At 37.0% G+C, this 13,107-nt stretch overlaps 1 protein-coding gene across 1 annotated transcript in view; it reads left to right on the forward strand.

The window, feature by feature from the left end:
* Nucleotides 1–13,107, forward strand: part of LOC132149076 (glutamate receptor ionotropic, NMDA 2A-like) — a 148,973-nt gene that overhangs the window by 77,520 nt on the left and 58,346 nt on the right. The gene's annotated exons all lie outside the window — the stretch shown is intronic.

Below are 13,107 nucleotides of genomic sequence, written 5' to 3' on the forward strand. Positions count from 1 at the left end.
ATTTATTTTAAAATGTATTCATTTTAAATTATTATATAAAAAAAGCAAAGCTTGTTGTGCAATATTTAGTTTTTCTTTTTTTTCTTTTTTTATATTGTACTTTTAAAGTTCATTTGTTAAGGTTATTAGACCCTGTGGCTTTATTATCTTTTAGTTTTATCTTTATTATACTTTTTTATTATTTTGATTTATTTTGGAATAGTTGTCCTCTTTGTTACAAAGCTTTAATGGCACAAAAATAAACAATAAACAACAATTCAAAAGTATGTACACAGTGTTTTTTAATGTTTATAAAGTGTCATATGTTACAAAAGTATGGTTTATACAGACAATCTGATTTAATAATTACTCTAGCCAATGTTGTCACATCACGGGACAAAAGAACGAACAACCCGAAGAACCGAAAGATTAACTAATCAATTCTCTCTCCGACTCAATACTGCATTCTTTTACTGTCTATGGTTTTAGCGTACGGGGCTGTCACGTGATTAAGGAATGACTCGACCCGACCCGAAGACTCATGAGATGAACTAATCAGTTCTCTTTCCGGCTCATATTGCATTGGTTTTAGCGTATGTGGCTGTCACGTGATTAAGGAACGAGTCAAAAACCCGATAGACCCGAACTATGAACTAATCAATTCTCTTTCCGGCTCATATTGCATTGGTTTTAGCGTATGTGGCTGTCACGTGATTAAGGAACGAGTCAAAAACCCGAAAGACCCGAACTATGAACTAATCAATTCTCTTTCCGGCTCAGACTGCATTGGGTTAGCGTATGGGGCTGTCACGTGATTAAGGAACGAGTCAAAAACCCGATAGACCCGAACTATGAACTAATCAATTCTCTTTCCAGCTCAAGACTCCATTGACTGACAGGTGAATCCATAGACATGTATGGTGAATCACTACTACTAGAACAGAACCTATAGAATAATGCGCATGCGCGACTGAACGAATCACTTCCCGAGACGACTCGTTCTTCCCGAGTCACATTAAAGATTCGTTCAAAATGAACGAATCGTTCAAGAACGACACATCACTACTACACATCAGAAATCACTGATCACAGATCAGGCATTAATGAACAGGGTTACTCACTGTTTGTGCCGGTGCTGTCGAATCCATATCATAAAAGTCTGTTTGTAACGCCTTTGCTGACATTGCGACTGAATTATATGTAAATATTTGGACGGGCAAAGCAGAGAAAGGGGAGGTAACATTTCTCTTTACAACGTCACAAAGAGGAGATTCCAGATCAGCCCGTTTGAGCTTCCATTTTCTTAAAGGCAATGAGGTATCTTAAGAGGCAGCACAATTATGCTACCTACCTTTTAGAACAGCCTTTGCTTCACAAGCATGTTTACAATCCTTAAAGTAGGGGTGCATCTGAGCCTCCATGATCCCAAATAATAATGACCTTTGCGTCACAAGCATGTTTACAATCCTTAAAGTAGGGGTGCATCTGAGCCCCCATGATCCCAAATAATAAATACCAGTCATATTTGATCGGGCTGCCTCTGATGTGACACCTGCAATAGCCAATGAGAGCGAGCGAGCATCACCTTCTAGATGTTATCTGCCTCTATAGATGAAAATTGGTTGCTACAAACATTCCACAAAAGTGGAGTATCGAGAAAGAATATCACCCATATTCTTTTTTTCCCTTTGTTTTTCGCTGTAACACAGAATGTGCCCCAGGAGAGCCAGTTGACCACGTCAGTTGTCCTCCATTGGTTTTTCTTCTGAAGTCACGTTTGATCTTGCGAGTCTCCATGAGATCTTGTGTTAATCTTTCCTACATTTGACAGGTGTGTGGTCTCGCGGTCCGGCCGGATCCTCTATGGTGTGCGTTCAGATAATTAGAAAACTAGAAATCAATTGAAACGGTCTCTGTAGACTCCCAAAGTTTTAAAATCGGTTAAGATTTGGAAATCATCTAGTGTGTCCCAGGCCTAAGGAGACAGCTCACTAATTATGTGTGCGAGGGAGTATGGAGGGTGACTGGGATATTGGTAGTTTTGGTGAGACCGGGCATCTGATCTCTGTGTGTGAGCAGGTGAGCCCTCTCTGTGGAGCACAGCTCTTAAAGAACAGCTTGAGCCTGCCGCTCCTCCTCTGTTCTCATGCAGCGAAAGCTTTACCAGCGCACCGTTCCACAGCCTTCTCAAAAGGGGGATTGGAAACTTTAAAGGAGTGAAAGTAGGTCAGCAACTTTTGCTGTGTTCTCTTCAGCCTTTTGATGTGAATTAAGCAAATGAGAAGAAACATTAAATAATAATAAAGCCATGTATTATTTGTCTTGCCATTTCAGCATAATGGCGACTTGTTTCCTTGTAATGTTATTTGGCTGTTTTCATTTTTGAGTGTTTTAGTGCACTTTAGCCCCAATATTTGGGCGATGGCGAAGATCTTTGTGCACACAGACAGCATTTCACCTTCACCTGTACATTGAAGTGGTGCTGGCTCTCAGCCGCAAGCTAAAGTGCTATAGAGGACAGGACGACGCGGCTGACCCAGTTACACTTCCCTCCTTCAGCAGTGCAGATCACAGATGGCTCACACTGCCTTATATAAGCACTTCAATTTACTGTTACTAAATGTTTATATTTCTCTGGTCATGCCCTCACGTTTAATGCCAGAGGGGGCCGTTTGTAGCAGACCTTTGATTTGATGAATTTTATGAGCGATGCACAGATGTCAGACTGCTGTAATTCACAAGCATCCGAGCAAAGACATTTCTAGATGCATTTGCAAAACTCATGGATTTAGAGAAGTCTTTTAATGTTTATATGTAGAGGCCTTTTTCATCTTTTTTAAAGGTCATGCTATTTTTAATCTGACATAGTATTGAATGTGTTGATTCTAGTCCAATTAGATTGGTAAAAAAAAAAAAAAAAAAAAACACCAGGCTGCAGTAAAAAAAAAAAACATGACTTTAATTATGAACTATGTCTGAAATTGGAGGTCCTACTTTTAGGCTTCATAAATACAGTCTCTGAAACCAGAGTAAAATGTGTTCATCAACAGCTTCTGTTTAATGGATGCAAGAAGATTTTTCCATGTTTCAAACTCAACGCTGTTACAATTAAATTATATTTAAAAAAGCAGGTACAGTAGACTACAGTAAAACAACTTCTTTAGAAGTAGTTAGCTAAACTACTTTTAATTATGTTGATGCTAATAGCCTTTTAAATAAACACTACTGTGGTTTGGTTAGTAAGATTTTTATTTTTTTTTATAAAGGAATTACTACTTTTATTCAGCAAACATGTATTAACTTGCTCAAAAGTGACCTTAAAAAAACTTTTATAATATTTCAAATATTTCATTGTTTTGAACTTTCTAATAGTGTAAATTTTAATTAAATGAATTGAATCTCAATTTGGGTTGCATTAATAAATCTATACTTTACTGAATTTACACTAAATAGCACGCATACAAGTAGAAAACACCAATTTATAATATATAGTGCATAGGGACTCCTTTTTTATTAATTCCTGAAGTTTTTTTTTTTTTACCTGTTCATTTATGTGAACTGTCCGTATGTACCCATTCAGTACAATAAACCCCATTTCAAAGTGCTTTACATAATGGTGAATGATGAAACTTCAGTGACCTTTTTTTCTGAGTTTGAAATGTAAAAACAACCGCAAAATACAGTGAAATTCAATACTGTATGTGAATGAAATAATAGAGCATGCAATAGTTAACATTCGACCCACATGTCCCAAGCTGTTTTTTGGTCCCAGCACGTCTCTGACATCAGATTACCCTCAGGTGCTGTCTAAGCAGACCAAACGTCTGCTCCGGCACAGACGCTGATTGGTTGAGAGCGAACCAGACATCCTGCCAGTCAAGCTGATGAGTACACAGAGAGTGGGCACCCAGCAGAAAATGAGCCACAGAGTCAATAGAGGGCCGGTCAATTGTGACACTTTGGCTGTTTATTCTTGTCCTTAGGAAAGTTCACAAAAACTTTTGCCTTGGTTACAGAAGGAGTTTGTCTGTGTGTGGCAGAGGAAATCTAATGCTGAACACATGGCTATATTAAGACAGATGTGCCCGGCTGAGCTGTTGACACAAAGCTACTCCATCTCTGTTTTCGCCTGATTTGTCTGAACAGCACAAACCACATTTTCCCATTTTTATTGTCTCACTTCTTCAGAATTGAGTTTAAAGTCACATAATATATTATTTTTATTTTATTTTATTTTTTAAATTTGTGTAAACTCCAATAGAAAGAAATACAATTCTCGCACAATGACTGTCAAGGAGAGAATTGCGAGTCTGCAGCAGTTTCATTTGGCCGCTTTTTCTATTTAGCCAGAGTCTCCTGACTAAGATGATGGGATATAATGAATGAGATTATTAGCATCTATTAGCATCACAGAGGGCTGTTAAGCAGGAGTGTTACACAAAAGGCTCTATTTGCTCTCCGTTTCATTGCAGAATTGAGAATCAATTGTGATATTAAAGAGTCTGAGTGGAGTTCTTATGCTCTTATGGAGTTCAATGCATCACTTGCTCGCAGATGTTTTATCTAAAATACCTTAATAGAAATACAAATACACTCAAACTGTTTATAAAACTGAGAAATATATTCTTGAATAGCATTGCTTACGTAATTTGTTCTTGTAACAATCGTGAAGAGAAATTCTTGAGTTTATATTGAAAATCTGAGCATCATTCATGAGGCAGGTGTGAGATTACCATGAGAGTCTTTTTCCTCAGAAGAAGTAAATCTCTGTTTAATTCAGTCTAGTTATTGTAAACTAAAATGATTAAAAACAGTTTATGTTAATTTGGATGAAGCTGAAATGAAATTATTATTAATGAAACCATAACTGAAATTAAATATTGGAAATAAAACAGTAAAATGTTTAACTGAAATAAAATAAGCTGAAGTACTAAATTAAGTCAACTAAAACTGTAAAACAGTTTTTCCCCCCTTCAGTTCTACTTCAACATTTCACATTTATTTCAGTAGTACTCGCCAGTTCTTTGTAATTGTTTGGGAAATGTACTTTCTGAGTGAAAATAGTTTCTAAAACAGATACTTCTCAGTGTATGATGACTCTTTGTACTGTGACTGTATTTTATTGGATCCTGTGATTTAAGAACTTCTTTACAAGTGTGTTTATTTGCTGGGGGGAAATCACTGATAAAGTCTACTTGAAATTCAACGTTATATTAATCTGCCGCTGAAGTGTGGCATTCATATGTGAGTGTGTGTGTGTCTATGTGTGAACAGATGCATTTCGGTGAGCTGCTTGGTTTCAGGTTCAGTAGCTCTGGATGGTTACGTCACTGGAGTGTGCCTGACTGACATCTCCCAGGAGTGCCGTTTGTCTGCTGAAGTATAACAAGTGCCAGTTACTCTCTACTGTTTGCTGGCAGCCAATCAAAATGAAATGTGAGCGCTTAACATGGGCTGGTCGTGTTCCCCCTGCACCTGCCATGTGAGGAAAGCGGGAACAGTGTTTTTCTTCATCCTATTTTAATTTTGTTTTGAAGTCGATTAAATATGGCATCTACTTGAGTGGTTTTAAAAAGTTTGTGATGTTTGCAGCTGAAGTTTTTCCTGCAGTGCAAATGGACACAGCACAAACCACAGGGCAGAACATAACTCGGGCCCTGCCCGGAGCCGCTGCATACATAATCTGATTTAGTCTAGATGTGTGTGCTCTCTGTCTACTGAATAAATGAATGCATGCTAAGGAAAAATGACAAAGAAAACTGCAGAAGACAATAATGTAAAGCTGTAATGTTAATTATTTGGCTCCTTTTGGATGTGATTAAATGCCAATCCTGTAATGCAGTGCTACTCTCTCTATCTCTCTCTCTCTCTCTCTCTCTCTTGCACTCACGAACCGCATTAACCGCTGCTTAAAGGCAAAGTTTGTCCATAAAATTAAAATTCTGTCATTTACTCACATCCATTTTGTTCAAACCTGTATGACTTTTTTCCTTCCGTGAAGCAAAACAGGAATTGTTTCAAAGAATGATCCACTCCAACAAGGACAAAAAAGTGCCATAAAAGCATAAAAAGTCATTCATATGAGTCATGTGTTATATTCCAAGACATTCTAAACAATGCAATAGCTTTGTGTATTAACAAAGTTAGTCTAGTAACAGACAAGTGTTGTTATTGTAAACTGAGACAAAAGTATTAACAATACAAATAAAAATACAAATACAATACAATACAAATTAACAATACTTTTGTTGATTTAATTAAAGCTGAAATATGGTAAAATATTATTGAAAAAAAAAACTTAAAACTTCAATGGAATTTAGAAATTTTGCTTTGGCAACTAACTGAAGTAAAATAAGACCAATTACTAAAATTACTAAAACTGAAATAAATTTCACTTCAGCTAAATAAAAATATAAAAATCTAATAAAATAGCAAAAGCATTTAACAAAATTACTAAAATGTATACTTAAATTAGAATGAAAACTACAAATATGACATTAAAAGCTAGTTCAAAATATTAATAAACACTGGAACAGTCTAAAATCTCTAAAAGTCATTCCTAACAGAAAAGCTTGCTTTACACCTTTGGTCACCATTAAAGAAAAGAGGAGCGTGGATATTCTGCTTAACATCTCCTTTTCCACAACTTTTACATTTTTCATAATAATATTGTGGTAGTCCAGCAATTCCATCTGGTAAAGGTATGAATACTTGGAGACAGGCAACTTCTCTATTGTTGTTCTGTCATTGTACAAGCAGCGTGTGATGGTTGGTCGGTGTGGAATTAGTCCCGCCCCTCCTTCACTGTGATTGGTCAGCTGACTAAAAAGTGAAAGTGATGAGCGATGCATGCATTCTTCATCTTTCGTTGTTGAGAAAAAACACCCAAGCATTCAGTGTAAAAAAGATGATCAGCATGCTCCTGGTTTGAAGAAAAAATTGAAAACAATTCAGAAAATTAGCTATCCTCGAGAAAATTTTTTATTTTGGTTTACAAACGGCCTAAACAATGACAGCATTTTTATATACCTGCCTGCTGTGCTTCTTAATTGCTTTTGAACACCAATAAAATGAATCAATTATGAAAGCTCCATTGCATCTGTATTAAAATCAGCAGGAAATTTTGACGTTGCCGTTCTGCCATATAATGCTTTCTATTGAATCATCAGGTCATTTCAGAAAAAAAAGATGCCTGCTCTCTGTTACATACCCTGCCACATCAAATGATTACCAGCCGTCGTGACACTGATCTTTCTGACCACCTGTATGCTTTGTGGATCATCATATTCCTGGACGGGCTGCGTCACAGATCATGACATGATCTGACAACAAGTCAGATAGAGTGCAAACAGGCAGCTCTTCTCAGAATGACAGCACTTGTAATGTGATTAGTAATCTGATGATGTAAACATAAAGGACTCTGAAGGGAACGTCCTCAGGAATTTTCTGACAGGAGTGGGGCAGTGCCCACAGAGAGAGGCAGAGAGCGAGACTATCTGTGCTCGGAGAAAGTTTATCTGCCTTTGTCAGCTTGCTCCTGTGGGGTTTTGGTGCTTGTTATAAAGTCCTGACAGGAAAAACAGCAGCAGTAACAAAAAGACAGTTGTGAATGCAAGCTCAGTGAGCGTGTAGATGAACAAACTTGAGCCGTCTGCTATTTTTAAACTCTCTCACCCATCAAAGAGCGTCTTTTGCCTCGTGTTGCCTCTCTTTTCGAACATATCAATGAGACAGTAGCTGTTCATCCATATGACCTAACCATGTTTCCTAATTATTGTATGCTGTACCCCCAGCTTGTATTAATTGATTGAGCTTGGGATGTTTAAAGTGCAGGCTCAATCTAAGTGTTAAGTTAAGGTCTTTTTGGGGGTTTGCTGTAAGAGGAAACCACTGTGATCATTCATTACCGTCACTTGTTTGAGGTAAAATATAACCTATAGATCTCCTGACAGTTTCCAACAAAGATCAGGTCTTATTCAGAAATTGGAAAAATGGGAAAATTAATATCAAATCAGTTTAAAAATGATGTTTTTGTCCTTGGTTACTCCATTTTTCCTTTGAGGTCAGAGTGGATTATGTTGATGAAACACAGAACCATTGATGGTTTGTCAGTCTGGTTTTTGTCGTTGGTAATGTGGTTAGTAAACTGTGTTTCACTTGTAATGTGAGGTGAGCACCTTATTGTCTGAAGCAGCTGTCAGTCGCATGCCTCAAGGCTGTGGGGAAATTCAGCAAAATCTGTCTTTGAGAAACACATGACAGTTATGTAATGAACACTTCATGAAACAGTGGCATAGTCATTACTCAGAGCGCAGCATCCAGGGCTTTACAGACCCCCTTCATTATACCTCCACCCATCTTCTCTATCTTTTCCCCCTCTTTTTTTGCTGAACCATCAAGAAGGAATTTCATTAAATATTCAAAATAATCTGTTCCAATAGGATCATAAATAATGCTTCTTTCCTAGTTGTGACACAAAGTGATAAACCAAAGTGATGAACCTTTTTATCGGAAGTTTTTTTTAGACATGATCTTAAAGAAAATAATCACGTCTTTTGTTCACAGGAGAGCTAATTGGACTTCTGTGAGTGGCGTTTCACTGCAGTGCTCTTTCTTCTGTCTTTCTCTGTTTCTCTTTCTCCGCTCCCCCTCCCCCATCTCACTCCCTCTGTCACCAGCATGTCAGTATAATTGAATTTCTGCACACGTTCACCTTTTTCATCAATCACATGTGCTGATAAGGTGGGTTTAGGAAGGACACTCAGGCAGAGCCCAGAGAGAGGGTACTGAAAGAAGTAAAACAGAGAAGTAGACAGAGGATGAAAGGAGAGAATGAATAAGAAAAGAAAAAGGAAATTGAATGAATGGAAAACAGAGAAAGACTGTGATCCTGTGGAGTGGTGTAACTAGTGACGGTGGTGCTGCAGTGCAGTGCTCTGTCTCTGGGTATGTTTACCTGAAAGTGTCCTGCAAAGTGCATTCACAAGGAATTTAGTGAGATTCCAAATCATAGGGAGGGTAAATGTTCAGTCTCCAGGGGGTGTGGAGAATTAACCAAACAGTCATTGGTTTCCACCTGATTACTACACTGATTTTGGTTTAAAAAAACACAGTGAAAAGGAGCTGAGGCACCAGTGTTTTTTATATATATATTTTTTTATAAAAGCATAGTTCATTTTTATTCAGCTTAATTCAAACTATTAATCTCGAAACATCTTATTTCTCTCTGTGAAAAGCATCTCTCGCATAAATTCTTAATTTGCTGTTTATTAATAGTAAGTAAGACAGTTGTTAAATTTAGGTATTGGGTAGGATTAGGGATGTACTGTAGAATAAGGTCATGTAGAATAAGACATTCATTTGTGCTTAATTATTACTAATAAATGGCTAATATTCTAGTAATATGCAAGCTATTAAGCAACTAATTAAGAGACCCTAAAATAAAGTGTTACCCACTGATCTTTATAATGAATGTACATTTTTCTAATGCAAAGCACTTAAATATTTAATCAGGTAAAAACTGTAAAGAATAAAAATAATATATATCTTACAAATTCTTAATCATTATCCAATGAATCATAAATAACTAGAAAAATCATGGGGCCTTTGCATATTGATGAGGGCCTTGGAGTCAGAAAGTTTGAGAACAACTGTAATACTGCATTATTATTCAAATACTGTATTTTCCTCCAACTTTCTAAAGCCAGGACAAATTGTTTCATGTTTTCCACTGTTATGTAAAACCTCACAATTCAATAAGAAAAAAAAAATGGTTTCTAGACCTTTAAAAATGTTAAAAGATATTAAATTAATGAAAGGAATGAATGGTAATAGAACTTTACACTGAATTTCCAAGTTTGTATGTTAAAGCCAAATCCTCCACTGAGCTGAATTTAAATCTCTAGCTTTTATCTCTGGCTTTTGTACACAAATAAGTATAATTATGTAAGCATTTTCATTCCATATATTGAGTTCAAAAATATAGTACTCATGCAGTACTACTCATGAATGGCAGGACAAGTCATAGAAATACATTTTTGTCAAAAATGCCGGAAGCCCTGCAGTTTCATATTTGGGACAGAATTTATTCAGCATAAGTACGACAGATTGTGAAGTTTAGCTCTGTCTTTTTAACTACAGTACTGCTCTGTGTATATCAGCGTTGCTCTTTCTCTCCCTTTCTTCCTTTGGCTCCACTCATTTGCTTTATTCACTAAGAGCTCACACTAAAAATGAACTCAGGAAGCAGCTCTTGAGACCGAGCCTTTGAAAAACTGTGCAAAAAAATGGGCATTAGCAGCAACACGATTATGCTACTTTTTGGCATACCACTCCATCAAAACTGAATTGACAATTTATAGAGTTTACAAAGTCACAAATTAACGAAGTGGAGCCAGGCTGGGTGCTGAGATTGCATTTGCGCTGTGTGGCTCTTCTGTGTTATTAGACTAACTGTGCCGTGTTTGCTTCGCTGCTGGCAATGACATGAGCTGTGGGGATAACACCGGCCACCCCTGAGGCAGTCCTCTGAAGCACTTCAGATTACCCACACACTCACTCACATACAAAATAGTATACTTACTGTAGATTATATACATGCGCTCTTGTTGCTTGTTCAGTCACTGATGCCAACCTATATTGGCGGATCATGTCTCCTCATATTGGAGGTCTAATCAAAATAACAGGCATGATGGTTCATCAAACAAGGCTTTAGAGAAATTGTGGCCACTTGTTCTTGCTGCTAGGTGCTCTAATTTGAACATCTTAGCTATTGTTTCTGAACAGAGTTCTCTAAATACCTCCAATGTGTCTGAGAGCTCATGCTGTTGAGATGTCAAAAGAGCACCTCAGATGCACCTCAATTCATTACATTTGGTTTTCTCAGAAATAACACATTCGGTCTGTCAAGTTTGGCGGCTGCTTTTAGATTTAAAACAGTGCAAGTACACGTTTTAAAATGTAAAAAAAAAATTGTTTTTGATGTGGTGCTGTGAAGCTTGGAGCTCACAATAAAGAATTGTTTGCATCACAATTAGAGAAAAAACACTAGTTGCAACACTAGTACAATTGCTTCGAAATAAGATACAGCATGGTTCCTATTTCTGAGCAAACATTATAGCTTTATCGCTTCTGGATGATAATTGTATCCTGTTATATGACGAAAATGGCATTGAGAAAGCTCTGCAGCAGACAAGGATGGTGGAGATCCTCGGGAAAGCGGTTAGGAAATTAAAAACTAGTATTGCTATGCTCCAGTCAAGTGCATACAAATCTTCTTTCACACCTCTGAAGCTGATTACACATGCATTTCATGTCACACTTGGTGCTTGGCTGTGAAATTACATTTAGGCAACAATGCAAAATCTTTAGAAATGTACTTTATGAATCATACTTTTCATGCTGCAGTTGTGGCTTATATATTATCACACAATATATTTGTACAAATCAAACTGTGCTGATGTATAAATTATCTTATTTTTTACTCAATTACAATTACTCTTTTATTTCTTTTCCTGGCTCTCACTTTATAATTATTGGTTTCATCCTTGTTGCAGAAAGAGACCACATTGTTTTTAACATGAAACAATTACTCCCTCCCTCTGTTTCCATCATCTCCTGAGTTCATCTGCACTGTCTACATGCACCCCACACACACTGCGCCCAGTAGACCCATTATAATGAGGGTCATATTTTCTTAACCCTGCACTTCAAGAGTTGACAGACAACTTTGGGGAGTGGGCAGCTCAAGCTGAGTAAAATTTAGGCCATTATTCCATAAATGTAATATAATCTGCTGCATATTCATTGACATCCCCAGATCTGAAAAGAAATTGCCACTCAAAACGGTGCCACTTTAAGATAACATCATGATAACCTTTGAGAAATATTTAAAATCTTTCCAAGGTGAGGCAGTGAAAAATAAATTGGGACTGTCTTGTCGTCCATCCATCACTTAAGCAAATTTGTCTAGTCTCACAGGGGCCGCTTCACAAAACAGTGCCACTGTTGCACAACAGTATTTGATTGCAAAAGCCATTGTTTCATTAAGTTTAACTAGGTGTCATTTGAGCCTCAGCAATGTCATTTAAATATTTATTTCAAATTAAATTGTCTAAAAATGCTATGCAGATGCATTTTCTGTGAAATTTAGGTCACAGTATTTGTATTTTTACAATTTTTTTTAGTTCTGTCATTAATCAATAGATAGATAGATAAGACTTATAGGTTTATTTTTATTGTTATTAAAAAAAACATCACTTGATGTGTTTTTAATAATAATATTTATAGTTTTGTTTATAGTACCTGTCAAAAGTTTGGATCTGAGAATGACCAAATGATCAAAATATTTCCACCCAAAGAGCGTAACATTTTATTAAATCTCGCAGAAAAACTGGACACAGGTGCAGAAAAAGTTGCCATTACCAGCCCACCAACTAACCAATAAACATTTATTACAAAGACTCAATCAAGCATCTCCAGCATGGATCCTGTATTTCATTAACTTTCCATCACAAAAACAGAAGATAATCACTGCAGCTATCAGAAGCAGCTTTAATGAATGTGTTATATTGGGCTGGCATCGAATGAAAAGATTGACAAAGGCCAGCAGAAGATCTGAAATGGCATTTGAAGATATTTACGTGGCTGAGTGTTGTCTGGGAGGCCAGATGGTTGGTCATGGAAAAGTAGCATAACGGTTTTGGTAAGATTTGTGTTCATTTGTGCCGTGGAGGCATGTGTGAAGTGCTATCCACAGTTATCTTGTGTTTGCTTTGTAGCACCAGTGTCTTTTAGTTTCCCCAGTGTGTGAAATTGGCAATGTCAAGCCAAGCTTCCCAAAATAGCGAAAAGAAACAAGTGAATCGTTTCTCTTCCTAACATACACAGACTCACAATGTGTTGTTTCCTACAGACATCTTTCACACATGCACACAAAGACAGATGCCTCATCTTACATCTGTGTTCAGTCATTGGCTACCTTTCATTGACCATTTATGAGGCTGCAGTAATTGGTTTGACACTGAAATGGTGATGGGAAAAATAGCATCCACAAGACTGAGAAGCTTAATGAAAGCTTGTCGCATTCCTTATACAAGCTTCGATCACTCAAAAAATGAGTGAAAAGTT

The sequence above is a fragment of the Carassius carassius genome, chromosome 9, assembly GCF_963082965.1.
Source record: "Carassius carassius chromosome 9, fCarCar2.1, whole genome shotgun sequence".
NCBI lineage: Eukaryota > Metazoa > Chordata > Actinopteri > Cypriniformes > Cyprinidae > Carassius > Carassius carassius.